General features: G+C 42.4%; 2 long non-coding RNA genes across 2 annotated transcripts in view; both read right to left on the bottom strand.

The window, feature by feature from the left end:
• Positions 1-25,551, bottom strand: part of LOC148775219 (uncharacterized) — a 65,959-nt gene that overhangs the window by 5,201 nt on the left and 35,207 nt on the right. Inside the window, exon 2 of the long non-coding RNA XR_016039299.1 lies at positions 25,248-25,308. This is a non-coding gene — a long non-coding RNA (uncharacterized LOC148775219). The remainder of the gene's footprint in view (positions 1-25,247; positions 25,309-25,551) is intronic.
• LOC148775220 (uncharacterized) lies at positions 981-6,168 on the bottom strand. Its single transcript, XR_016039298.1, has 3 exons — positions 6,025-6,168; positions 4,497-4,680; positions 981-1,214 (listed from the first exon to the last, which is right to left on the bottom strand). It is a non-coding gene; the product is annotated as an uncharacterized LOC148775220 (long non-coding RNA).

A 25,551-nucleotide genomic window follows, 5' to 3' on the forward strand; every position in this document is an offset into this window, starting at 1 on the left:
AATAATAAGCTGACACACATAAGGTGATGAGCAGGGTACCTGGCTCAAGAAATGTTAACACTTCATTATCATTTTGACTCCCTTAGAATCCATCTATTACAGCCCATGAGGCTAAGCACAGTCCTTCCATCTTCCCCATGTAGTTCTGCACTCCTGGTTTCTCTGCCATCTTCTTGGTCCAACTGGTAACATTCTCCCTACCTGAACCTTCTTACCACTATTTCTTTCCTGTGACCAGGTCTCACCTTCCAGCTCCATCTGTCTGACTGCTATTCATCCTTTGCATCTCAGCTCAAACTGCTTGCCCAAGGAAGACTCCCCTCCCCATCCCACCCTCAACCTCCCAGCCTAGGTTAGGTGCCCTGGTGAATGTGCCCATAAGTCCCAGAGGTTTTCCACTGTGACAATGTCACATTTACAGTTACTTATTCACATCCAGTTTCAAAGTAGAGCATAAGCTATGAGAGGCTGCTTACTCCAGGCATCTAGCTTGGTACCTGGAGTATAATTGTATGCTACAGATACCTGTTGACTGGGTAGGAGGCAGGCAGGTATTATTAATTCCCTCAGAGGAAGAAACCAATGTGTGGACGCGGCTCTTCTTCCTGAACCTCAGAATAGAGGAGGTAAAGGACTGTTGGTTTGGCTGGGTAGAAGAATGTAATTAGGAAGTAAATCTGATATAAGCTATAAATTTTGAACTGCAAAAATCTCTATCAGAGTAGTTTAAGTCATGAGGCTATGTACTTCTCGAGATGTTCAACCACCAAGTATGTTTTAATCAGACGAGACACCATCAAAGAAGGATATCAAGAATGATGGAGAAAGCTGTGTTAGGAAACAGCGTGGTCTTGGGAAAAGAAAGTCTTTGACAAATTGTGAAGACAATGAAATGAATGAGGAGAGAAAATGAAGAAAAATGTTAACAGGTGAGTGAGAGAAAATAGAACAGCATTTAAATTTTTTACTGATGATTAGTTTTCATTTTACTGATGACTAGTTTGACTGCAAGTAACAGAAAACCCCCCAAAGAGGGGTTGACACAAAATACGAGATTATTTTTGTCTCAGGTGACAGTCCAGTTCGGCCATCCAGGGCTAGTGTGGAAGGCTCTTCAAAGTCCTCAAGGCCTCAGGCACTCCTTAGTCACGCACTCTGTCATCCCCAAGAGCGGTCAACCTCCTCAAGGTCCAGGAAGGGTCCTGGCGGAGGGACTGGAGAAAAGAACACAAACAGCAGATGCTGGGTGTCTTTGTAAGGAAAACTTCCAGGTGCTGCCACATGGTACCTCTGCCCCCATCTCACCAGTCAGAACTTAGGCACAGGGTCACATCTAGCAAGGGAAGCTGGGAAACATAGGTGTGTTGTCTGAGTACCCATATCTCCAGCTGAAAAACCAGGGGTTCTGTTCCTGAAGGAGATTTTTAAAAAATTGGATACAGGGGCTTCTCTGGTTTTCTCTGCCATAGTGTCATAAAAATGATCGTGTTTTTTAAAAAGCATGGCTAAGAGGCTGTAACTACATAATAGCCGAAAATTATTCTCTAGAACTTAATGAAAAGAATGTTCAAAGTGAAGATTTCATCCTAGAATATTATCTTAATGCTGATTAACCTTGAGACATAATAATCCCTTCACTCTTGGGTTTGACTCCAGGGCCAAGGCTATCTAAAGCAAGGAGAGCATTGGTTCGTCCAGGTCTTCATGACCCTGATGTTAACTCTCTCTAGGAGTTGTTTTCAAAAGAAAAGTAAATCCATTATCATCATTACATTGTTTGTGAGCCTCATGGAAACTCTGTCCTCACTCAGAAACACAGCTCTGCAGTAATTGGCACCCTGTGTTCCTCTGGCTCTGCTCTCCAGCAGTTGACTCCCTTGGTTCACTTTCCATTGTAGACCCTCCCCATGCACCTCTCCCTTCTGCTTTCCACCTCAGCCACCAACACCTGAAGAATCTTCCGAGGGCACTGCTGACAGCACGGAACTGTGCTCGCCGTGCAACTCGAGTTGCACATGGTGCTCGAGTTGCAACATGGTGCTCGAGTGCCCGCTACCTGAAAACAACGCCTGGGCCTGGATTCCCAGATCCATGAAAAGCTTCCTCACCCTACTAATCCAACCAGAGTTTCCTCTGAGATATTGGTATTGCACCTCGTACTTGGGGGTGTGTGTGCTCAGTCATGTCCGACTCTTTTCGAGCCCATGGACTGTAGCCCACCAGGCTCCTCTGTCCATGAAATTCTCCAGGCAAGAATACTGGAGCAGGTTGCCATTTCCTTCTCCAGGGGATCTTCCTGACCCAGGGATCGAACCCTGAATTGGCAGACGGATTCTTTACCACTGCATCACCTGGAAAGACCTCCTGGTACTTGGGGAAAAGGTATCAAAGGTATTTTGTGCTTTCCTCCCTCATTTTATGCCCTTTCCTACTCCCTTAAGTTATATAACGGGCTCTGTGGTTTAAACAACATTGGTTTTCCAATGGGAATGTTAAGAATCCCAGAAAAGTAACATTCTTATGTTTAAATGCCTTAAAAGTAGATTTGTGATGGTAAACATATATCATTACCATGAAGAAACGAATCAATATACCGAGAGAAATGACTGAAAAAAAACTGAAGCATAAGCAAATCATCCTTTCTTTTTTCTTACTGTGGTAAGAACACTTAATACAAGATCTACCCTCTTGAGCAAAGAGCACAAAACAATATTGCTAACTACAGGCATAGTGTTGTGCAGTATGTGTCTGGAACTTACTCATTAAAAAAAAAAATTATTTTTGACTGTGCTGGGTCTGCCGTGCTGTGTGGGCTTTTTCCCTCTAGTTGCGGCAGGCAGGGGCTGCTCCCTAGTTGCGGTGCATGGACTTCCCACTGCAGCTGCCTCACTTGTTGCAAAGCACGGGCTCTAGGGTATACAGGCCTCAGTAGCTGTGCACGTGGGCCCAGTAGTTGCAGCGCAGTGGCTCTGGAGCACAGGCTCAGGAGTTGTGGCCCATGCGCTTAGTTGCTCCATGGCATGTGGGAACCTCCTGGACCAGGATTGAACCCGTGTGTCCTGCCTTGGCAGGTGGATTCTTTATCATGGCACTCGCAGGGAAGCCCGAGAACTTGTTCTTGCATAACCGAGACTTCATACCAGTTGGATATGCAGCTCCCCTTTCCCTTTCCCCTGGTCCCTGGCAACCACTATTCTCCTCTCTGCATCCATGAGTCTGACTACTTTAGACATCTTTCTTTGAAAGTAACAAATTTAAATGTTGTTGGTCCTGCTTTTTATTAAATGACTACTGCTCTCTCGTTTTCCTCTTCTTTACTCCTGTCAGTTATCTATTTAAATGTGAGAAATTTGTGAGTGAAAGGAACTACTACTATCTACTCTAGTCTTCAGTTTATTAAAGTTGAAAATTTTATTTTAACTAAGTCTTCAAACTTAACCTGTAAATCAAACTTATAAATTCTATTTGTAAATACAGTGATTTATGTAAAAATGTGAACCATTGCGTTTCTGTTGTTTGATTAGTGTTCGATTAACTTATACATTTTAAAAGATTGGATTTCCTCAATTGGCCACCTTTATACATGCAAATAAATTCCCTAAAATATTTTTCAACTACCCTTACAAATTTAATATATTCGGTTTTTCGAGATATTTCAAATGCCTGACAGGGCAACACTTATGAAACCTAGCAAGTAAAATCTTTCTATATATCAATTAACTCTTACAAACCTAATAAAAACTAACTTATACTGGTTGTAAATTGGATTCTCTTAAACATTCAAACACTGTGAACATATTCAATTATTTCAAATGAAAGTCACAAATCGATACCAGTTTATCATTTCAAAACAAAATCACAAGGTTAATTTGTTAAATTCTCTTAAGCATTTCAAACTCCTTAAATAACACACAAACTGATGATCATAATGGTTAGAAAACTTACTCCTAAAATTTAACAAGAAAGTAATAATACAAGTTTCATTGCCTTCATCATCTGTACACTTTTTCTACATCTTTTTCCAAAAAAGTAAAGTCACTTTAACCAGCCAAAGTGAGCAGAAAGGCATTTCAGGCAGAATGGAGTTATGGAGAACTGTCAAGCCATCTCAATAAAATATACAAGACTCAGTAAAATATATAAGACTAGGATATTTTTTCCAGGATGATTCTATCTGAGCAGCAGGTTAACACACTGAACTGCTTGTCATAGTTGGATTGGCTTTGCCTCCTGTGTCACCAGATGGGGAGTGTGCCATGTGTCCCAGAGTGTCTTTCAAATTCACCCTTACCCTATTTTTATCACAGCCTCTTTCATTTTTTAACACATGATTTGGGTACATAGAATTCTACAGTCCCCCTTGGGGTGTAGCCTATCTTTTCGCCAAGTGATTAGATTTAATTGAATTTTCCATCCCTCTTCAGGTTATAGAACTCTCTGTATCTTTCACTTCATTATGCTTCACTGTGGCAGGGACCAGGGGGTCCGCACCTCACCTGCTTTCCCTTCACCCTGGGCACGGAGCCAGACTTGGTTTCACAGCTCTCCTGCAGTTAGGTGTAGCCATGGGGCTGACTTTTGGCCAATGAAATATGAGTAGCTTGCCTCATAAAATCTTCCCAGGCTCCCTCATCCAGGATCTTTCTTTTTCTGCAGGCTTGATGCTGAGCAGCAGGACAGCTGTTGAAAGCAACACATTAAAGCAGGCAGAGCCGTGAGGTGTGAGGGGCATGGGCTGGAAAAGAGCTGTATGTTATTCAGGAGCGTTCATTTTGGACTTGACCTGAATGAAGGATAAACTTCAGTCATGATGCTAAAGCAATTATATATATTTGGACCTGTTCATTTAAATGCCCACTAACCTTTGGTCATTATCATTACGGTAAAAAATTCATAAAGTTGGTGGTAGTGATGAATCAAATTCATGCAATGTTAGTTAACGCTGCATGCTCTGAGTCAATGGGAAACATGAAGTGGAGCCACTGGGTACATGACTAGCCAGAGTCATTCTTGCCCTTTATATCAAAACCTGACCTAATTAACATTTTTTAAAAAATAGGAACTAATGCTATGAGACTTGTACACATTTTAGATAGCTTTTTTTAAAGCATCCAATAAAACAAAAATCAGCAGCCCATTGACAATTAAATCAACTACAATTCGTGAGATAAAAACAAACCTATTGCTCAGCTATAAATATTCTCAGTTCTATGATCAAACAGAAAAAATTCCCCAAGGGCCCTCATAAACAGGAAACTACGTGATACAATGGACAATATCCTTGACAGACAAAACAATATGTCAGCTACTCAGACATTCTTAAACAGACCAGATGCACGTATTCAAGGCATTCATTTGAAAATGATTAAAAATAGAGATTTTTTTTCTTCTAAGAAATACAAATTTCTTTTAAAAATTAAAGGTATAGTACTGTAACAAAGTTCAATAATAAGGCTCCATTTTTTTTTTTTTCACCTCTGGTTACTTCACACTTTGCTTTTAGCCTTTGAGGTTGCTAAAGGTTATGGGTTTCTGAAAATATTATCTTCATGTGCAAACCAGGCCCATAGTCAGATAGCTTTGTGCTTCCAGACCAGTCACTGTTTCCCTTTCTGCTTCTAGATCAACTGGTTCTGTCATGTGTGGGTTGCAGCTGCCCCAGGAAACATGCTTATCTAAGATGCAGCAAAACACATTAGATTTTGAAAATAAAACTAGCCACAAATGGACTTCTTTCAAAATGGATTTTGTACATCTGTCTCCACCACATGCAAAAAATGAAAACTTAAACCTCTCTTTTCATGAGAAGAAACTGTGGGGGACAATGAAAACAGACTTTAGTACTGAAATCCTCAGGAGGGAGAAAAAGAGGAGGTTGATGGATATTCAGGAAGAAATGCTAGAAGAGATATCAGTAAAGAAGAGCAGATAATAAAGTTCTTTCCATAAATTGTTTATACCAGTGATCAGTGCACTCAAGCAGCAAAAATCTGACTAGAAGTGATTTCAACAAACAGGGCTTACATTTCTCCAAACACCTGAAGGGCAGAAGGAGGCAGTTAATGATGTTGATTCATCAGCTCAGCTCAGTGAGGCATGCTAATACTTCTGCAGTTCTCTCAGTCTTTCCTTATCATCACACGATGATGGCCCCCAAAGGCTGCTGTAGCTCCAGGCATTACACAACTTTCAAGGAAAGAAGAAAAGGAGAAGTGGGTCACAGTGACAACATTTTCCTCTTTTACCAAGAAAGCAAACGCTTTCTTCATTTAACTGTGTCACATGGCCTTTCCTAGCTGCTTGCGTGCCTGCTGCGGGCTAAGTTGCTTTAGTTGTGTCCAACTCTGTATGACCCCATGGATGGTAGCCTACAAGGCTCCTCTGTCCATGGGATTCTCCAGGCAAGAATACTGGAGTGGGTTGCTATGTTCTCCTCCAGGAGGCCTTCCTGACCGAGAGATCAAACCAGGATCTCTCACATCTCCTGCATTGGCAGGTGGGTTATTTACCGCTAGAGCCACCTGAGAAGACCTTTCCTAGCTTCAGAGGCTGAGAAAGTAACCATGTCATGATTGGAGGTGGGCAAAAAAACACGATGGGTCAACCAGACAACAGGCACCATGAAAGTGGATGGGTTTGTAGTATTCACGCCTTCTTGATCCTCTTAACAATGAGTTCCTGAAGAAAAATTCTACAGGGCATGCCTTTCTCAGTTCATGTGAGACGCATGAGTAGGACTTCATGTTTTAGAGAAGAATGATGCTGGACTTTCCCACTGCGTCCTGCCATCAAGTAGTGACTTGCCTCCAGCTCATCTCCTTCCTCCCTATCTCAAATACTCTGAATAAAATCTTACCTAAACTCCCTAAGAAAACACATCAAATTATCCATGAACTTGGCTGAGGAAAGACTTCCTGGTTTCTGAAACATTTCACCTACTCCAAGAAATAACTTTGAAAATCAGTTAGTAAGGAATTTCTAGAAAGTAATGAATATAAAAAAGAAAATCACAAAATCCAAAAATTCTGAGTGACCAATATAACCTGTTAAAAGAGACTTGAATGTTAAGAAATAAAGCCAAATTACCCTTTCATACAATGAAAAATAATAAGTCAACTTAGAATGGATTCCCTGGTACTCCTGCTTTCCCACTTATAGAACCGTCACATTTGGGGGATATTTTATCACACAAGGAAAGCATAACAAATTCCTGCTGAAGAAGAGCAAATGGAAGTCCAGCCCCCCCACCTCACCTCACCCCACCCCCAACCCAACCCAAGTTCTGAAACAAGTCAATGAATGAATTGTATTTAATAGCTGTCGCTTAAATAAATCTGCTTCCAAGCTATGTATTCCGCAGAGCACTCTGCTAGGTGAACTGAGCCTGAGAAGAATGGACTTAGTAACCCTGGACTATGTTCAGCTACAATTAACAGAATGTCTAGCAGAATTTTCCTCTGTGACATCTTATTATATTTCAGCAAGGGAATTAATTACAGGGCAACATTTGCCTGATTGCACCCCTGAGTTACATTATTGCTAAAGAGTGGACAAGGCGTTCACAATATCCTAGCTGAATTTGAAAGCAAGCTTCCTGTGATGGGGCCTCTCCAGCTGAATAGAAGACAGAGTATGTACAAAGAGGGAGGAAATTAAGTCCACGTGGTGGGTTGCATGCAATGAAATTGCCTGCTGGAAAAGGACTGCATATTTCCCAGATCAGATATGCCTAAGTTCTACCTCCAAGAAAAAAATCTTCAGAGGGAAAGACCCTTACTCTTCTTTCAGTCTAAAATCCACTATAGAAAGCCCATAAAATAAGAAGGCATGAAGGACTGATACAAGAATAAACCTTGAAAACATTATATTTAAGTGACAGAAGCCAGACACAAAAGGTCACGTATCGTATGATTCCATTTAATCAGATGTCCAGAGCAGGCACATCCATAGAGATAGCAAGTAGATTACTGTTTGCCAGGGACTGAAGGAAATGGAGAATGAGGAGTAATTGCTAATAGGTACAGGGTTTCCTTTTGGGGTGATAGAAATGTTCTGGAATTAGAAAGTGGTGGTAGCTGTACAACACAGTGAATATACCAAAAACCACAGAAGCATACACTTTAAAATCATGAGTTGTATATATGAATACACATATCTCAATCTTTAAACATGCTTTTTAAAGGCCCACTTCTGAGAGGATGATAACTGAAAAAATAAATAACAACTGTACTAACGCATACCCAAGGTCAGTCAGTCAGTCAGTTCAGTCGCTCAGTCGTGTCCGACTCTTTGTGACCCCATGAATCACAGCACGCCAGGCCTCCCTGTCTATCACAAACTCCCAGAGTTCACCCAAACTCATGTCCATAGAGTCGGTGATGCCATCCAGCCATCTCATTCTCTGTTGTCCAAGGTAGACTAGTACATATTTTGTGATGTTGAACATTGTGGTAGAAAAAGCAGTGGGCTGAAAATCAGGAATCCAGTAACTCTAGAAGTCATTTAATCTGTCTGGACCTCAATATTCTGGTCCCCACACACATGCAGACAGCCTTGGTAGGGATTCAATTACTCCCTTTGAATGGCTACTCAAAATCGGAGGGACATGACCCTGTTTTTCCAAAACCCAGTTCCTTGGGGTCAAGTGCTTCTGGGAGCCAGACTGCCTCCCTTCTCTCACAGCTTCCATCTCCTTCCCTCAAGTCAGTCCAGTTCTGTGCCTCCAAGCAAGGAAGCAAATCTCAGGCCAGAGTTCAGGCACAATAATCCATGTACAAGTTTTTAAACATTTTGACTTAATTAGCAATGCATGGAAAATTGAGAGATTTTATAAACAAACACAAACATTAATTTCTGACTTTTCCCCCCAAATTGAAAGCCCTACAATATTAGGCCATGACATGACAATGATTGGTCACAGCCTCTGTCTAGACTGGGCATGGACTCTAGCTCACTAGCCTTACCAGTCTCTATTGCTTCACAACACTGGGGTTGACCATTTAGTGGCCTACTCATCACACTTGCCCTATTTCTTATCTTACAGTGAAGAGGAAAGTGAAATATTTCTTGTACTAGTATGTGCATTGTTTTTTAAATTTTATTTGTTTTTTAATCAAAGGATAATTGCTTTATAAAATTGTGTTAATTTCTGCCCAATTTTGTGGTGACATCATTTTTTTAACATCTGGTCTACCTCAGCAATATAAATGACCTGCCTGCTCCTGGAAGCATTTGCATTTGAGGTTCTTGGCCTAGACTTTAGGTATTTAAAATCTATCCCTTGAAGCAATGGAAGTCCAAACATCTAGGATATACTCATGGGTCGTGGTTCTCAGCCAGGGGTGATTTTGCCTGCGACAGTCCCTTTGGCATTGTCTGGAGGCCTTTTTGATGGTTATGATGGGGGGGGTTGTGGTTGGCATCTAGTGGCAGCCGGGGATGCTGCTAAGCATCCTAAAATGCACAGGGAGCAGCCCAAACAACAAAGCATTACCTGACCCCAAAGTCAGCAGTGCAACGTTGAAAAACCATGTTCCAGGGAATGGGTAAGGGGTGAGGAAGGAGGGGAAGCAACTGACATGCTTCCCAGTCATAGCTGGGGAATGACATCATTATTTTCTCAATCAGTATATCATGTCACAAATAGGTTGCTGCCCAGGCCAGGGACTTCTTTGTAGGACAACTGTCATTTTAGCACACAAATTTCGAAGTATTAATTCAGGAAAAAAATTATTAGTTGGTAGTAACACTTCATTCCTGAAAATACCCAGACTGATCACTTTCTTCATGGAGCCATCAGACTTGACTCCCAGTGACTCTGATCATTTTAAGAAATAAAATTTGCTTTCAAAACCAGTAGTTTGCAATGATTTGCCATCACTGAGGATTTGCAAAGTAATGTGATGCATATTGTAATGAAGTTAGGGATGAGCAGCTAATGTGAAATTATAATAACCTGAACTCACCATTTGTATTAGAAGACAAAAATTATATAGTTATTTCTAGTTTCTATTTTTTAATCCTTGAGTTTCTTGTTTTCTAAACAAGTATATCAATACAGATGTATTTTGATATACAAATTTGATCCTTAAAAAAGTAAGTTATATGTATTAATTTGTTTTAAAATATTTGTGTTCAATTAAATAAAGGATTTATTAAATTAATAAAGGTGAAATGTAAAAGACTTACTGAAAGAAATATTTCAAGCAATGTAGCATTATCAGAATAAAGGCATAATCTCTCAAGATGACCAGCTTGGAAGGGACAGTAAGTATTTGTTTTCAATGTGTAAGTTTTAATCTATTTTTCAGTTTATAAGCACTATAAAAATAGATTTAATCACACCTCTAGTCTTCACAGTATTTTGTCGTCCTTAAAGTGCTTTCAAGTAGATTGCCTCACTTAATTATTTGGCAATCTCTGAGGTAAGCACTATTTTCTTTTGTTAGTAGATTTAAGAATTGGGCTCAGAGAGGCCCAAAGCCATGCAACTTCAAATGACAGAGCTTGAGGCAGAGCAGGAGTTGAAGGGTGAGGGTGACAGGGGGTGGGGAGTGGGGAGTGGCTAATCTTTTTAGTTTGTTAACTTAAAAATATGTTTCTAATACTCCCAAACCGATCATTCTAGATATAATCTACAATTCAGATATAGGGAATTGGGAGATTCAGTGTAATCCCTCCATAATCCCAGCTGCCATTTTACAGATACTGATAAACTGATCCTAAAATCCATATGGAAATTCAAGGGACACAGAATAGTCAAAACAACCTTGGAAAAGAAAAACAAAGTTGGATGATTCATGCCTCCCAACTTCAAAGCTTACTACAAAGCCACAGTATTCAAGAGAGTGTGGTATTGGCTTAGGAGACATACAGATCATTGGAATAGGACTGGGAGTCCACAAGTAAATACTCATATTTACAGTCAATTGAGTTTTAAAAATTGTTTTTTTAAAACTGTGGTAAAATACACACAGCATGGAATTTACCATCCTAACCATTTAACCATTTTTAAGGCATGGTTCAATGGTATTGAACCATTGACATTGCTGTAAAGCCATTACCACCATCCAGCCCCATAACTCTTTCCATCTTTTCTATGCCCATTAAATAATAACTTGACATTTTCCCCTAATTTCAGTTAGTGTATCGTCCTCAAGCTTCATCCATGTGGTAGTATATTGCAGAATTTCCTTCCTTTTTAAGGTTGAATAGTATTCCACTGTATGGAAAAGGGAATGGCTACCCACTTCAGTATTCTTTCCTGGAGCATTCCACGGACAGAGAAGCCTGGTGGGCTACAGTCCATGGGGTTGCAAAGAGTCAGACACGACTGAGGGACTAAGCATGCAGGCATGCAAGGTTCAGTCTGTAACTTTAATTAGGTCTCAAGCTCATCTCTGGATGTCCCAGTGAGCTATGTTTTTCTCTGGCCATGCCCAGACCACGTGCCCTGCAGATACCAAGCCCTTGCAAGCCTCTCTCTGATGGTGGTGTCACAGCGTCCAGCCTGCTGGTCTTCTAGGTGTTACCTCTCTGGGCTCTTCTCTTACCACTAGCCCTTCTTCTCCCATCCCCAGCACCTGTGCCCAAGCAGAAGAACCCCAGAGAAGTTTCCAAACGATTTTGTCAACACTTGGCGGATAAATGTCAAATAAGACTACATCTCTCGCACACTCAAATCACTGTGCTACTGCGACACTGTCGCTTGCTGTGCTGTTGTTTTTCTTCTTGATTAGTGTTCTTCTGTTGCATTTTCTTCCCTCTCCCTCTTGTAGAATCAGGAAGCCAAGCAGGGCAGCCTGTGAGGAAGGCTAACTTCCTGCTTGAGTGTTCCTGGTGAGGAAAGCCCTGTTCCCAAATCCCTGAGTGCTTTGGGGCTTTCTGAGAATGACTTGCTGGCAACGGAGCTAGCAGAGGCTCCCCAGGTCAGGAGGGCAGGCTGCCCTGGGCTTTATCACTTTGCTGAGAGGCAGCTGTGCATTTGTTGGCCCTTCCTTTCTGGTGCAGAGGGGAAGAAAGCAGCAACGACTTTCTTCCCTTCCGACAGCATCGAAACCCATGACGCACAGGGCTTTCTCCCAAGGCCCAGAGTGACTCGGTTTCAGGTGTCAAATGTATTTTCCAATGCTGCCTATTAATTTTAATAAGTTAGACAAATGATGATGGACAGAGGAGTAATTTTCTAATCTATGAAATTGATTACCAATGTAATAATCTAGACTATAAAGTAGGTGTTTATCAAAAAGCTGCTGAAGTGAGCTGGGGTCACCGATGGTGTCCGATACAATGTTGGAGCAGACACCTCTGGATCTGATACTTTATAGGCAGGCCTCACACCTATGTACACACCTGAGCAATCTTCTGAACCTCAATGTCTTTACCTATAAAATGGAAATAATATTACCTGCCTTTTAAGTGTGCGATAGAGATTAAATAAAGTTGACTGAGCAACTAAGGACAGCACAGGAAGATTAAATAAAGTGAAAGTCACTCAGTTGTATCCAACTCTTTGTGACCCCGTGGACTGTAGCCTGCCAGGGTCTTCTGTCCATGGAATTCTCCAGGCCAGAATATTGGAATGGGTAGTTATTCCCTTCTCCAGGGGAGCTTCCCAACCCAAGGATTGAACCCAGGTCTCCTGCATTGCAGGTGGATTCTTTACCAGCTGATCTACTAGGGAAACTCACAGTAAGAAGGCGTGCGTGCTCAGTTACTTCAGTCATGTCCAACTCTTTGCGACCCTGTGGACTGTAGCCCGCCAGGCTCCTCTATCCATGGGGATTCTCCAGGAAAGAATACCGGAGTGGATTGCCATGCCCTCCTCCGGGGGATCTTCCCGACCCAAGGATCAAACCTGCATTTCTTATGTCTCCTGCATTGGCAGGTGGGTTCTTTAGCACTAACACCACCTGGGAAGGCCCAAATGAAACTTTATATAAAAGCACTCAGTGTGGAGTCTGGCACCTATTGGGCATTTAACTAGCAACATATGCTACCTGTGGACTTAGCACCTTATATATATATATATATATATATATATATATATATATATATATATATATGGATAAGGTGTGTATGTATGTGTACACGTGTATTTGTATACACATGTATATATGCACATATGTATATGTATATACACACACATGTATATGTGTGTGTGTATATATATATATATATATATATATGATATGTGTATGAGCCCCCATTTTACAGTGGCGGAAACGAAGGCACAAAGAGATTAAAGAAGCTTGCCCGAAGCTGGCAGCCCTAAGTGGTTCAGAACTTGAACCTGCGCTGTCTGGCCTGAGACTTGTGCTCTCAACCAGTTACACTAGTGCTTTTCTTTTTTTTTTTAATTTTCATTTAATAAATGGTACAAAGCACAATGCCAAAAACATTAACAGTTAAAATTTCACCAAATGAAAAAATACTATAGAATACATAGTTGTAAAAAGCTACATTAAGTTATTTTACAACTGCCTCAGGCTGCAAAAAGAAAAAAAATCCAATGCCATACCTAAGTTCTCCCTCTCTCAAAATAATGCCATTTATGTTATAAACCATGAGCATCCCATCAAAAGACGGGAACTGCTTTTGTTAATTCATATATATATATATATATATATATATATGACTGTATCACTTTGCTATACACCTAAAACAAACACAACACTGTAAATGAAATATAGTACAATATAAAATAAAAATAAGTAACAGACCTTTGGGGCTTTACACAGAGTTAGAGTTCCTATCAGAGGGATAACAGCACCACAGCCGTACTGAATCCTCATGAAGAAGGCACACAAATGATTGGATTACAAGGGTTACAGGAATGATAGCTGCTCACTTCCCAGAAACTACAGCTCACAGAAAGCCAACAAAGGCACGAGATACAGACCATTCACTTATGAATGTGCAAAACTCAAGAAAGTCCACATTATTCCTACATGTTGAAAGTGCTTCAGAATTCACACAATACTAATTTTCTTTTGGTTCTGGTTAAATTATATATACCAGTTTATCACAAATGGTAAAATCTGTAACTCTGTTCAAAGTTTTAAAAGATTACTTAGGAATGGTTTCTTGCATTTCTATGCCACCTTTATAGTTCGGACTAGTGCTTTTCTAACACTTGTTTCCCCACCTAATCTTCACTTCTGCCCAAGTGACTACAAAATGCAAATTTTTAGGCCCTTTCAGGATACAAAAAGCAGACACTGACTTAGGGACCATGACTTTTCTGTCATATTATTTATAAACCCAATAACATGTCACAGAGTCTCTTGGCCTGAACAGGAGTACCAAGAACAAGTGATCATTCTGGCCAGTGTGTATCTTGTCACATGGCCAAGGTCAAGAAGATGCATTTTCCTGTTCTGGGGCTTCAGACTGCTCATTTCCTTCCTCTTCCCCTCCTCCATGTCTAGTTTAGGCAGTAATCTTGCAAAAATAAATTTTTTAGTCATAAATGATATAAAATTGAAAAAAAGAGATATAAAATTGGAGTGTGTGGATAGATGAATTCAGATTCACCCCTGCTAGAAACATCTTTATGGACAGAGAATACCATTGTTATAGAAAAAAATGGGCTTCCGTTTCACAGCCCCTCAACTCTGCTCACAAAGAGGGATTTCAAAAAAATCTGCTCTGCCGACACTGTGTTCCATGTTGCATGTGTGTTTCTGTACCTACCCTTCCATCCTAACTTTTGTTTAAGGAATTTGGCATTTGTTTGTATGATTTATGAATTACTGAAGAAAACTCTGGCCCTTCTTCCAGGGTTATTTAATAGCTATTAGAATCAAGTGGGTTAAACTAGGAAAGGATTTAGGAATTCAAAGACAGCACATCTGAGTATCCCGGCCTGTTTCCAAAGTTATGTCTCGTGAAAACTTCCTCTCTCACAAAATGTCATTATAGCAAATTATCCTAATAAAGATCTACTCTGGGGAGGGGGCTGAAACAAGGCATACTGAAATTTTGGCAAGGCTGAATCTTTATCAGGCAACTATAAACTTCTAAAATTTTATTGTAAAAAATAACCCCACAAGCCTATAAAATAATAACAAACATGCAGTCCTAGTAACAACCGGTTAATGTCTAAGCATCTTGAGATGTTGAGGGTAGCATGGAAAAGAGAGTGCATCTAATGGAAAAATCTAATTAACGCCAATTTTGAGTCTAACAATGTTCCTTTGCTGCTGCTGCTGCTGCTAAGTCACTTCAGTCGTGTCCGACTCTGTGTGACCCCATAGACGGAAGCCCACCAGGCTCCCCCGTCCCTGGGATTCTCCAGGCAAGAACACTGGAATGGATTGCCATTTCCTTCTCCAATGTGTGAAAGTGAAAAGTGAAAGTGAAGTCGCTCAGTCGTGTCCGACCCTTAGTGACCCCACGGAGTGCAGCCTACCAGGCTCCTCCATCCATGGGATTTTCTAGGCAAGAGTACTGGAGTGGCTTGCCATTGCCTTCTCCAGTTCCTTTGCTAGCTGCTAAAATTGTTCAAACTTAGCCTATGAACCCTTGACTTGAAAATTTTTTTTCCTTCCTATTTACACTCATATGCTGCTACTGCTGCTAAGTCGCTTCAGTCGTGTCCGACTCTGCACGACCCCATAGACGGCAGCCCACCAGGCTCCCCCGTCCCTGGGATTCTCCAGGCAATGAGGACATCTTAAAAGGTTGACTCTCACCCCCTGCTTCTTAACCAGTCAAATCTTAGTTTTCTAGGTTGTATTGTGGTGACTATTCTAATTCACTGTTGACTCTTCAAGCTGGATGGTGGTAGGCTTTCCTCGTCACCATCACGATGGGGCTGGTGGTTCTGAGTGCTCAAATCCATCTTCTCTGAAATGCCTTAATGGGTATTATTGGCAATGACTCCATTGCTTCAAAACACTTTAAAAAGTATTTCCTTTGCAAGATCCAGCTGAACTCTTAATGAACATGTCTTATTGTTGGTCAATAAATCAGAGCTGAGCAAGAGCCACACGGAGCCCTTTGAAAGTAAAGGTAAAATAAACATAGACCTAAATTTTAAAAAACCCTTCTTGTGTGACTAACCTCATGCCCAAAATGAATTGCCATAAGTTGCTTCAGGAATGGAGAATAAAAGCATACATTTTTTCCTTTAAATCACATTTGTGATTATTTCAAAGAACAGCTTTCTGGTAAGTGATTAAGTAGACTTCACTTACCAAGGGAGTCTCCAGTCAAGTGTAAATTTCAGTGAGACTTCATCATCTGAACATCTGAGTTCACTAACCTATTTCTTCATTTTAGACTTGGGAATGAAGACAAACCTTTTCTTTTGTATCCTTAGGATTAGAGTTCAAAAACTAGGATCTCTTTTATTTACTCATGTATTTGACTGCATCAGGTCCTGGTTGCGGCCCGTGGGAGCTTCACTGCCTCATACAGATCTTTCCTTGAGGTACACGGACTCTAGTTGGACACTCGAGTTGTGATACCTGGGCTTCAGAGTGTGCTCAGGCTCAGTAGTTGTGGCTCGGGCTTGGTTACTCCATGGCATGTGGAATCTTAGTTTTCTGACCAGGGATCGAACCCACATCCCTTACTTTGGAAGGCAGTTTTTTTTTTTTTTTTTTAATTTTCTTAACCACTGGATCACCAGAGAAGTCCCTTGATCCTAACTCTTGGTTAACATGGTGGGGTGTGGCATCAGGGGGACCAACACAAAATAGGTGCTAGGTGGTCCAACAGGCGTGTCTAGACTAAACTGTCCTCATTGGGAGACATCACTGGGAGCCAATGAGATTTACTTACATTGCAGAGGAAACTCATTCTCTCTCCTGCTACTTGCAGAAAACAAAATCCTCTGAGCAAGGCCCTGGGAGATCGCAATGCTTATGAATAAAATATACTCTCTTTAGTACATACAGTCCATGCTGTGTACTTTAGCTGCCTTTTAAAGGGCTTCCCAGCTCTTGGCACTATTCTGGATCATTCAAGCTACTGTGTAAGTCCTGGGAAAATACTTGCTTATTGCTAGTGAGATGAGCCTTCAATCTTACCTCAGACACCACGAGCTGTGTGAACTGGGACAAATTTCTTCCCATCAGCAACCTGAGTGTCATTCTCCGTAGGGTCAGGGTGACAGTATTGTACCTATAGACCTCACAGGATGGTTGTATTAATTCCAGGAGCCACTGTGAGGGTGGCTTTCCCAGTATCCAATGTATAGAAGAAATACAAAATTATCAATTCTGCTCCCTATGTACATGAACAAATGAGGTGGTAGTGTGTGTGGAGTCCAGATGGAAGGAGGCCAGTTAGAAAAAGAGCTAAACTGGTATTAACGTCCATGCTGGCATTTGCTATACCACTCAGTGGGGGTATCACCCGCTCTGAAAGTTTGCCAGAGACGAAAGCCAGGCTGGTGTTTAGTGCCCATTCTTGGATCCACAATAGCCGAGTCATGTTCAGACCTGTAGTATTCCCATGTGCCTCTGCCTCTCCCACCCAGGCCAAGTGCAGCTGGGGAAGCAGAGTTCCGGGATGTGTCCCCTTCATCCCTCAGCTAACCCTGAGGGAGGCTTGGGCAGTCACGTTGAGACATCAGAGCCTCCCTCTTCACTTCCAAGTTCTCATCTCTGGGGACTGGAGATGCCTCCGCGAGAAGGAAGCTGGAGGGCCAGAGCTGCTTGGGGGTGGGGGGGAGTGCCGGGGGGCGGGGCGCCTGGTGGTCATGCCGCAGACCCCCCATGAGTGCTCACTGCCACTTGCTGGGCTTAAAGGCTCCTCACCTTCTCTCAAGACATTTTCCTTAGAAGCCTATGAGGGAGGAAGATGGGGTCAGGTCCCTGAGACTCAGAAAACTCTAGCAATTTTTTTCACTGTCATATGGCACATAAATGCAGAACCAGGTTCAAGTCCACACTGGCTGGTTCCAGAAGTCAGCACTCTTAAGAACTCGAAGACTGGAGGAACCCAGAAGTGCCATGGTTTCCTGCCATTCCCCAGGTTTTCCCTCGCTATACTCTTGGCTGTAGTCTTAGCTTATAATCATCAATGTATTCTGCATGCTGTGTTTTTGTTATTTTTCATGTTTTCCTCAAAACCATCTTATTGGTCTTAATGCAACCAGAATCTAGGCATATTGGAGTTATTTGGACAGCTTCATACAATGTTTCTCCTTTGAGTCAGAGGACTAGGCTGGAAGACAAAATCATGCAGCCCTTTCCCCGTGCCCCTGAGGTACTGAGACAGTGAAGGTCCTGTCTAGACAACTGGAAAAGAGACCACCCAGACCCTGCGCTTCAGAGTCACAGTCCTGAGCAACTTTCAGCATCAGCTCAGTGGAAGAAGAGAAATAGATCAAAGTGCCCGCTGCGGTCATCCCTTCGATAATGTGTGTTTTGTAATCAATTAAGCATAAACATGTATCCAAATAAAATGTTTAAAGATTAAATTATTGATTTGGGCTCCTGTCTTTTTCTGTGGCTTCATCCTAATTAGCGGGAGTGCTGCAATTTTTATCAATGTTTCCTAAGTTGTCTCTACAATTGAAGGGTAGTAGGAGGCTGATGGGCTTCACTGGTGGTTCAGATGGTAAAGAACCCGCCTGCAATGCAGGAGACCTGGATCTGATCCCTGGGTTGGGAAGATTCCCTGGAGGAGACCATGGCAACCCACTCCAGTATTCTTGCCTGGAGAATGCTATGGACAGAGAGGCATGGCACGCTACAGTTCATAAAGTTGCAAAGAGTTGGACACCACTGAAGCGACTTAGCACACATGCCCACACACCTGAAAAAGAGAGACAAAAAATGTTTTCTAGGAAATGCAATAAACAGTCTAGGTTTCAGAGCTTGAGCTCTTTGGAGAGCAAACTCTATATTGGTTATGGCATTATAGCCATATCACACACACCCACACACACTTTTTTCCCCATAATACCTATTTTTTTGTAGACATTTTGGGAACTATGAGGATGAAGGAAGAAAACAAATTGTATAGATTTTTACCATCTGAGAAAGACAGTTATTGATTGGGGAATTTCCTTCCAGTCTTAGCACATATATTATAACCAAATATGGATCATACTGTAGACATTGCCTTGTAGCCAGATTACACAGTATTTAAAGGATGCTGTTCTGGGTGACTAAAACTCATCTTTGGTAGACATAATACAGATGTGGGGTGACACTACCTGGGGTGCTCCATCCTTGGAAGTTTGGACAAAGGGAAGGGAAAGCTTAAGTATTCAGTCAAGGACTTTAATTTTAGTCTAAACAAGAGCTTTCCGGGGTGACTTCACAGTTGTGGTGTAACCCAAGCTCTCTGACAGTGATTTCAGGCTATTGCCTGAAAGGACAAGAGCTGACCCAACAAAGCATAGAGAACTCCAGGGGATATATAATGACAAACATTTTAGCTAATACTGATCCATTGGAAAATCAGATTCCTTCCTGCCAGACACTCAGATGAAAGCTATTCAGAGAGCCACAGCTAACCTTTCAGCACAGAAGGCTGTGTTGCAAAAAATTAAATGCTATGTGGTTTGGAACTTGTCTATAAAATGCATGCTGTTGACAATGGTTTCTCCCTATAGTCTACAGGAAGCAAATTTGTACAAAGAAGTGGCTGAACTAATTTATTAAGTGCAAGATTAGAAGCCAGAAGCTCAGATCGGCCCTCTGCCACTGACAGAGTATACAGTTCTCATGTCATCATTTCTCTTCTCCAGAAAAACTTTCAGGGTTGACAAAGTGATCAAGGTGGCTTGGCTTTGGGTGGGTAAAACTGGGGGGTTCGGTCTCTTCTGCATGAGTTCTTCAAGGCTATTTCCAGATGGCATGTGGTCTTTCAGTATCACAGGATGAAGCTCATGGCTGAATGTTATGGAGGTGGTTTTGGCCAAGGCGTTAAGTCATAAGACTGTGAAGAAGGCTCAGTTCAGCAGTGCTCAGCTTTTTGGAGACTTTCTCTGAGAAATGTGTTATCTCGGAATGATTTGTATAAACAAAACGGCCTTCATAGCACCAGCCTTGAAACAGTTTCCATAAACAAGGGACAAGGAGCCTCTACAGGCCGGCCACCTGTAGAATCTGCCAGTAGAGACCTCAGCTTCTCCTTCCCCAATGAGGGCAAGAAGCAATGCCCACAAAAGAGCAAGGAAATGCATCTGCTCTGAGCCAGCACTTCAGTCTGTTACAGAGGATGGAAAATGTGCTTGAGGCTTGGAGTTGGGGAAACGTGTTTTTGTTCACTCAGCTCCCATTATAACCACATCTGTTATCAGCAGGGCAGGCTGTGTTTGTATTAATAGTATGACTTTCTCAAGCCTGGAGTTCTCCTCGGTGATGTTTTGGCTAAGAGCATTAAACAGAGAAGGCTGAGAAAAGCCACTTCACTGTGCTGGGGAAATTGCCCCTTGAATTCTTCTGGAAGGCCTGACTCTGGGCCTAATTTATATCTTTTCCATGTAAGAACCTAACCTAAAAGGGACTCAGTAAAGAGCTGCTTTGTCTATTGTTCAGGGCTTCTCAGACAGGCGACCCAGTTCGATCATCCTTCTCTCTCCATAGATGGACTTAAGTTTTCTCTGACACCTCCTCAACTAGTATTCTGTGACTACATGGTTTGCAGTAATAGGATCATCCACAGTCAGGTTGAAAATGACTTCAGGAATCCTCCAGACCAGTAGCTCTCAGGCTCTACTCTTGAGGAGGGATCACCAGGGGAGGGGAACATGAGAAGCAGCCAAGAACACACCCTGACAAACAACACACACACACATATGCACTTCCACTTAGCGCCATCCTCCAAATGATACTCCATTTGAACAAAAGGTGATGTGGCTAAAGACTGAAATATCCAATAAATGGGCTTCCCTTGTGGCTCAGCTGGTAAAGAACCGACCTGCAATGTGGGAGACCTGGATCCAATCCCTGGGTTGGAAAGATTCCCTGGAGAAGGGAAAGGCTACCCATTCCAGTATTCTGGCTTGGAGAATTCCATGGACTGTATAAGAGGATGACAGAGAGTGAGATGGATGGATGGCATCACCGACTCTATGGACATGAGTTTGGGTGAACTCTGGGAGTTGGTGATGGACAGGGAGGCCTGGCGTGCTGTGATTCACGGGGTCGCAAAGAGTCAGACACAACTGAGCGACTGAACTGAACTGAACTGTACAGTTCATGGGGTTGCAAAGAGTCGGACATGACTGAGAGACTCACTCCACTCCCCAGTAAATTCTACCCTCTAATTTTACTGGTTAAGAAGTAAATTCCCAGGGAGGTTAACTGACTTACCTGAGGCAATTGGTTTCCTTGTGACAAAGCCAAGATGTGAACCCCAGTGTTCTCGTTTCTTTCATCCATTTGTTCATTCACAAATGTTTTCTGTTTTAGGTACTGGACTGATCGCTAAGTCCAGAAAGACTTACTAAACACTTTAAATAAGTCACATCCAAATGAAAAAAATTATTTTCTGTGAATTTGAGCGTTATGTTACATAACAACTTCCCTTTCAGTGACTAAGTTAAAGTCTTTCCTTATTAAATATCACATTTCTTTTGATTGCCTTGAGGAATTTGTGGTAAAGTCATATTACCATTTTAAATATGTGGAATATATTAACATTTGCAAATTCCATTCATTTTAAAAGCATCTTTGTCATTTACATTAGTGGGGTCATAGTTGGTATATATTCAACTATATTATACATTCTGTACTAAGTTTCTTTCAATGAAAGCAACATTTTAAAAATGAACCATTTTTCATGAGTATGCATTATATAGTCATGATATGCTATGGATAGTCTGGTCAGTACACTAACCACATTATTTTACAATGATCTATTTATGTATCTGTTTCTCCTCAGCAGAATATGAGCTGCTTGAAGGCATTACAGCAGTCCAAGGCATTTGTTCTTGCAAACAGATACACAGAAAAGCTATCTGGTGGATCAGGTCTCCCCAGCATTAGATATCCTGAAAACCTTTTGCACCTGTAATGTTGTGTGATAGTGAAGTTGCACCTCTGAGATTTAGCCACACTTTGTATTAGCCTACTTAGGCTGCCATAACAAAGTACCACTGGCTGGGTAGCCTACACAGTAGATGTTTATTTTCTCATAGTTGTAAGAAAAGACTTGGACTTCCCTAATGGTCCAGTGGTTAAGAATCTGCCTACTAATGCATGGGTTCGATCCATGGTCCAGGAAGGTCCCACATACCATAGCAACTAAGCTCGTATACCACAACTACTGAGCCCACACTCTAGAGTTCATGAGCAGCAACTATTGAGCTCTAGAGTCCATGCTCTGCACGGACGAGAAGCCACCACAATGCGAACACTTGCCACAACTAGAGAAAGCCCGCGTGTGTCAATGAAGACCCAGTGCAGCCAAAAAAATAAGTGAAATTTGTGAGAATAGCATTGAAACATATACATTACCATATGTAAAAATAGATAGCCAATGGAGTTTGATGTATGACACAGGAAACCCAAAGCTGGTGCTTTGTGACAACATTGAGGTGGAGAGGGGGCGGGAGGGGGTTCAGGAGGGAGGCGGCACGTGTATGCACATGGCCGATTCATGTTGATGTGTGGTAAAAACCACCACAATATCGTGAAGTAACTGTCCTCCAATTAAAATAAATATATACAAAATTTCAAAAATGATCACAAGCATTAAAAAGAAAAAAGACTAGAATTCTGTGATCAAGGCTTCAGAAAATTTGGTTTCTGGGGAGAGCTCCCTTCCTGGCTTTAGACAGTTGATGTATGTCTTGCTGTGTATGGGTGGAACGGATGGGTGTAGGTGGGGGGCAGCTCTTCTTAAAGGACATTAATCCTATGAGATTAGGTCCCCACCCTCGTGACCTCATTTAACTTTAATTACTTCCTTAGGGCTCATCTCCAAATACAGCCACATGGGGCTCAGGTTTCTACATATGCATTTACAGAGGATGCAAACATTCAGTCTGTAACTCTCTTAGATAGTCTCACGTTTTTCCTCCAATATGGCAAACTGGGGAGCAATTGGGATGAGGGGCCAGAGAGTGAAGCTGCTCAACTCTAGGAAGCAGTTGATGACAACAGTTTGATGGCACTGCTGTTTGAAAGTGGGAAACTGCCCCCGACACTGCCCTAGTCTTGCCTTTACCTCCTCTCTCCAGGCCTTTGGAAGCTCTGCAGAACTTGAAGAATACAGCCCAGTGCATACTCTAATTTTAAGTGTGTGCAGACTATGCACTGTTTGCCTTCCCATATCCACCTCACCTTCTTTAGCAGCAGTTCCTGGGTCTCCCCCCTGCCCTCCATAGCCCTCCTTTGGTCCATGGGTCTGGGTAGATGTGCCACTCCATTTCTGAGGCCAGCAACTAGCCCTGGCCCTGACCAGTCAGTGTATTTCATTTCCTTGGCCACAAAGATTGAGTTAGTAGTGGACATGTGATCTAGGCTGATCTAATTGGAATGATTCTTAAAAGCTTTTAGAAAAACAACTTTTCTCTTTTTTCCATCTCTGAATCTTAAGAATAAGAGTCCAGAAAACCACAGCTATCTTGTTACCATAAAGTCAAAAAACTCTTATTCAAGAATGTAGCCAACCTGTGGGAGGCTGACCTGGATGATGGAGAAAGAGCAAGTCATGTTTTGGGGGACATCATTTAGGCACACCCCCTGCTCTCAATCAGACTGTGCTGAAGCCAGCCCAGCTCTCAGACACCTCAGTTTGCTAAGTCAGTAAGTTCCAGACTGCTATTATTGGTGTTGCGTGACTTATAACTGGGACTGCCAGATAAAACATAGGACATCCACTTAAAATTGAAATTAAAATAAACAAAAGGCAATTTTAAGTTTAAGCATGTTCCAAATTCTGTGTTTTACTTATACTAAAAAATTATTTATTGTTTTTCTGAAATTGACATTTAACTGGACGGCCTGCATTTTAATTTGCTAAATCTGGCAGTCCTACTTATAACTAAAATGTATTAGTGATGGATGGTGAAACACAGTGTTCACAGCCTGTTATTTTGGTGACTGGGTGACAGGAGTCCCTGGCTGGGCCTAGATGTTACAAATACTGTCTGAGGATGCTGCTACCAACGTTTTTCCAAAACAGGTGTCACATGTTGGTGTTAACAGGGCTGATGTGGGTGGAGAGGCAAGAAGACAGACGTCTGAGCTGAGCCAAGGATTAGCAACCATCAGGAAAGCCCAGAACCAGACACCCAGGAATAAAGGTCAAGGGGAAACGCAGTTGAGACACATCAAAAACACACGTGGCTCACTTTGTAGTCAACAGTTTAGGCAAGGAAGCGGGAGAGGAGGGAAGACAGAGAGAAAGAAGACAACAATTGAAATAATTTGGGGACTTCCCTGGTGGTCCAGTGGTTAAGAATCTACCTGCCCAATGCAGGGGACACGGGTTCAATCCCTGGTCTGGGAAGATGCCACATGCTGTGGGGCCAACTAAGCCCAGGTGCTACTGGGACTGAGCCTGTGCACCCTAGAGCACGTGCTCTGCAACTAGAGAAGCCATGACAATGAGAAATCTGCCCACTGCAACTAGAGAAAGCCTGGGCAGCAGCAAAGACCCAGTGCAGGCAAAAATAAAAGAGGAAATAAAATTATTTTTTTTTAAATAAAAGAAACACTGTGGATGCCGAGGGTGGTCCTGCAGATAGTTTGGGGGTGACCAGGTGAGCAGGTCCCTCAGCTGGCCTCTCCTAGTGCCAGCATCTCCCCACTGAGGGTCATTCAAGGGTCACCGTTCTCACAGGGGCTGATGGCCAAGCTGTCTAACGACTGGGACTCCAGACAGGTGTGTATTTGCTTATTGTCAGCTCTGCCCTGTTCCAGCCATTTCCCCTGGAACCGCTGATGTTGGCTCTTCACTTACACATAAGGCGGCCACACTATAGAAGGGGAGAAATGAGGCAAGGAAGCAGAACCCAGGCACCTACAGACCCCAGAGGTCATGAAACACAGAGGCATGAGAGCGCTGGGAAGGTCAGTCATCAACGTGTTTTGCGAGTGCTGCTGGGCCCTCCTCATGTTCCCCTCCCTTCACACCCTGTGTCCCCTCTAAGGGAGCTGCTGGAGCCAGGGGCCCTCCCCTTTGCTGACTGTTCTTGTCCTCCAGAGAATCTCCAGCCCAACCCCTATTCCTGAGTACTTTGGGCTTCTCCTGGAATCAGGAGGGCTCTTCTCCTCTCCTAGGTCTCACCCTTCCACGGCCAAAACTCACCAACAAGTTTGATAACCTACCTTCGTGTTGGTTACGGACGACTTCCCAGACACGAAACCTTCCCAGAGCCTCAGCGTCATACTGCATGAAAAAAGAAAATCAATCTCAGTCTTCAGAAATAAACTGAGAAGTTGAAGAAAACAGAATCAAAAAAGAAAACAAAACTGTATTATGTATGCCAAAATTACAACCGTTGTATAGATCTGTAGTTGCCTGCTCGCTATTAAAGGGCAGAGGGTGGAAAGTCCTGACCCACGGTGAGCGTGGCCAGGGTCGTGGAAGTCAGACCACCAACTGCTAGTGTGGGGCTGAGGGGCAGTAGGG

Source organism: Moschus berezovskii, chromosome 16, assembly GCF_049115385.1.
Source record: "Moschus berezovskii isolate FMDL1 chromosome 16, NW_MosBer_1.0, whole genome shotgun sequence".
Lineage (NCBI taxonomy): Eukaryota > Metazoa > Chordata > Mammalia > Artiodactyla > Moschidae > Moschus > Moschus berezovskii.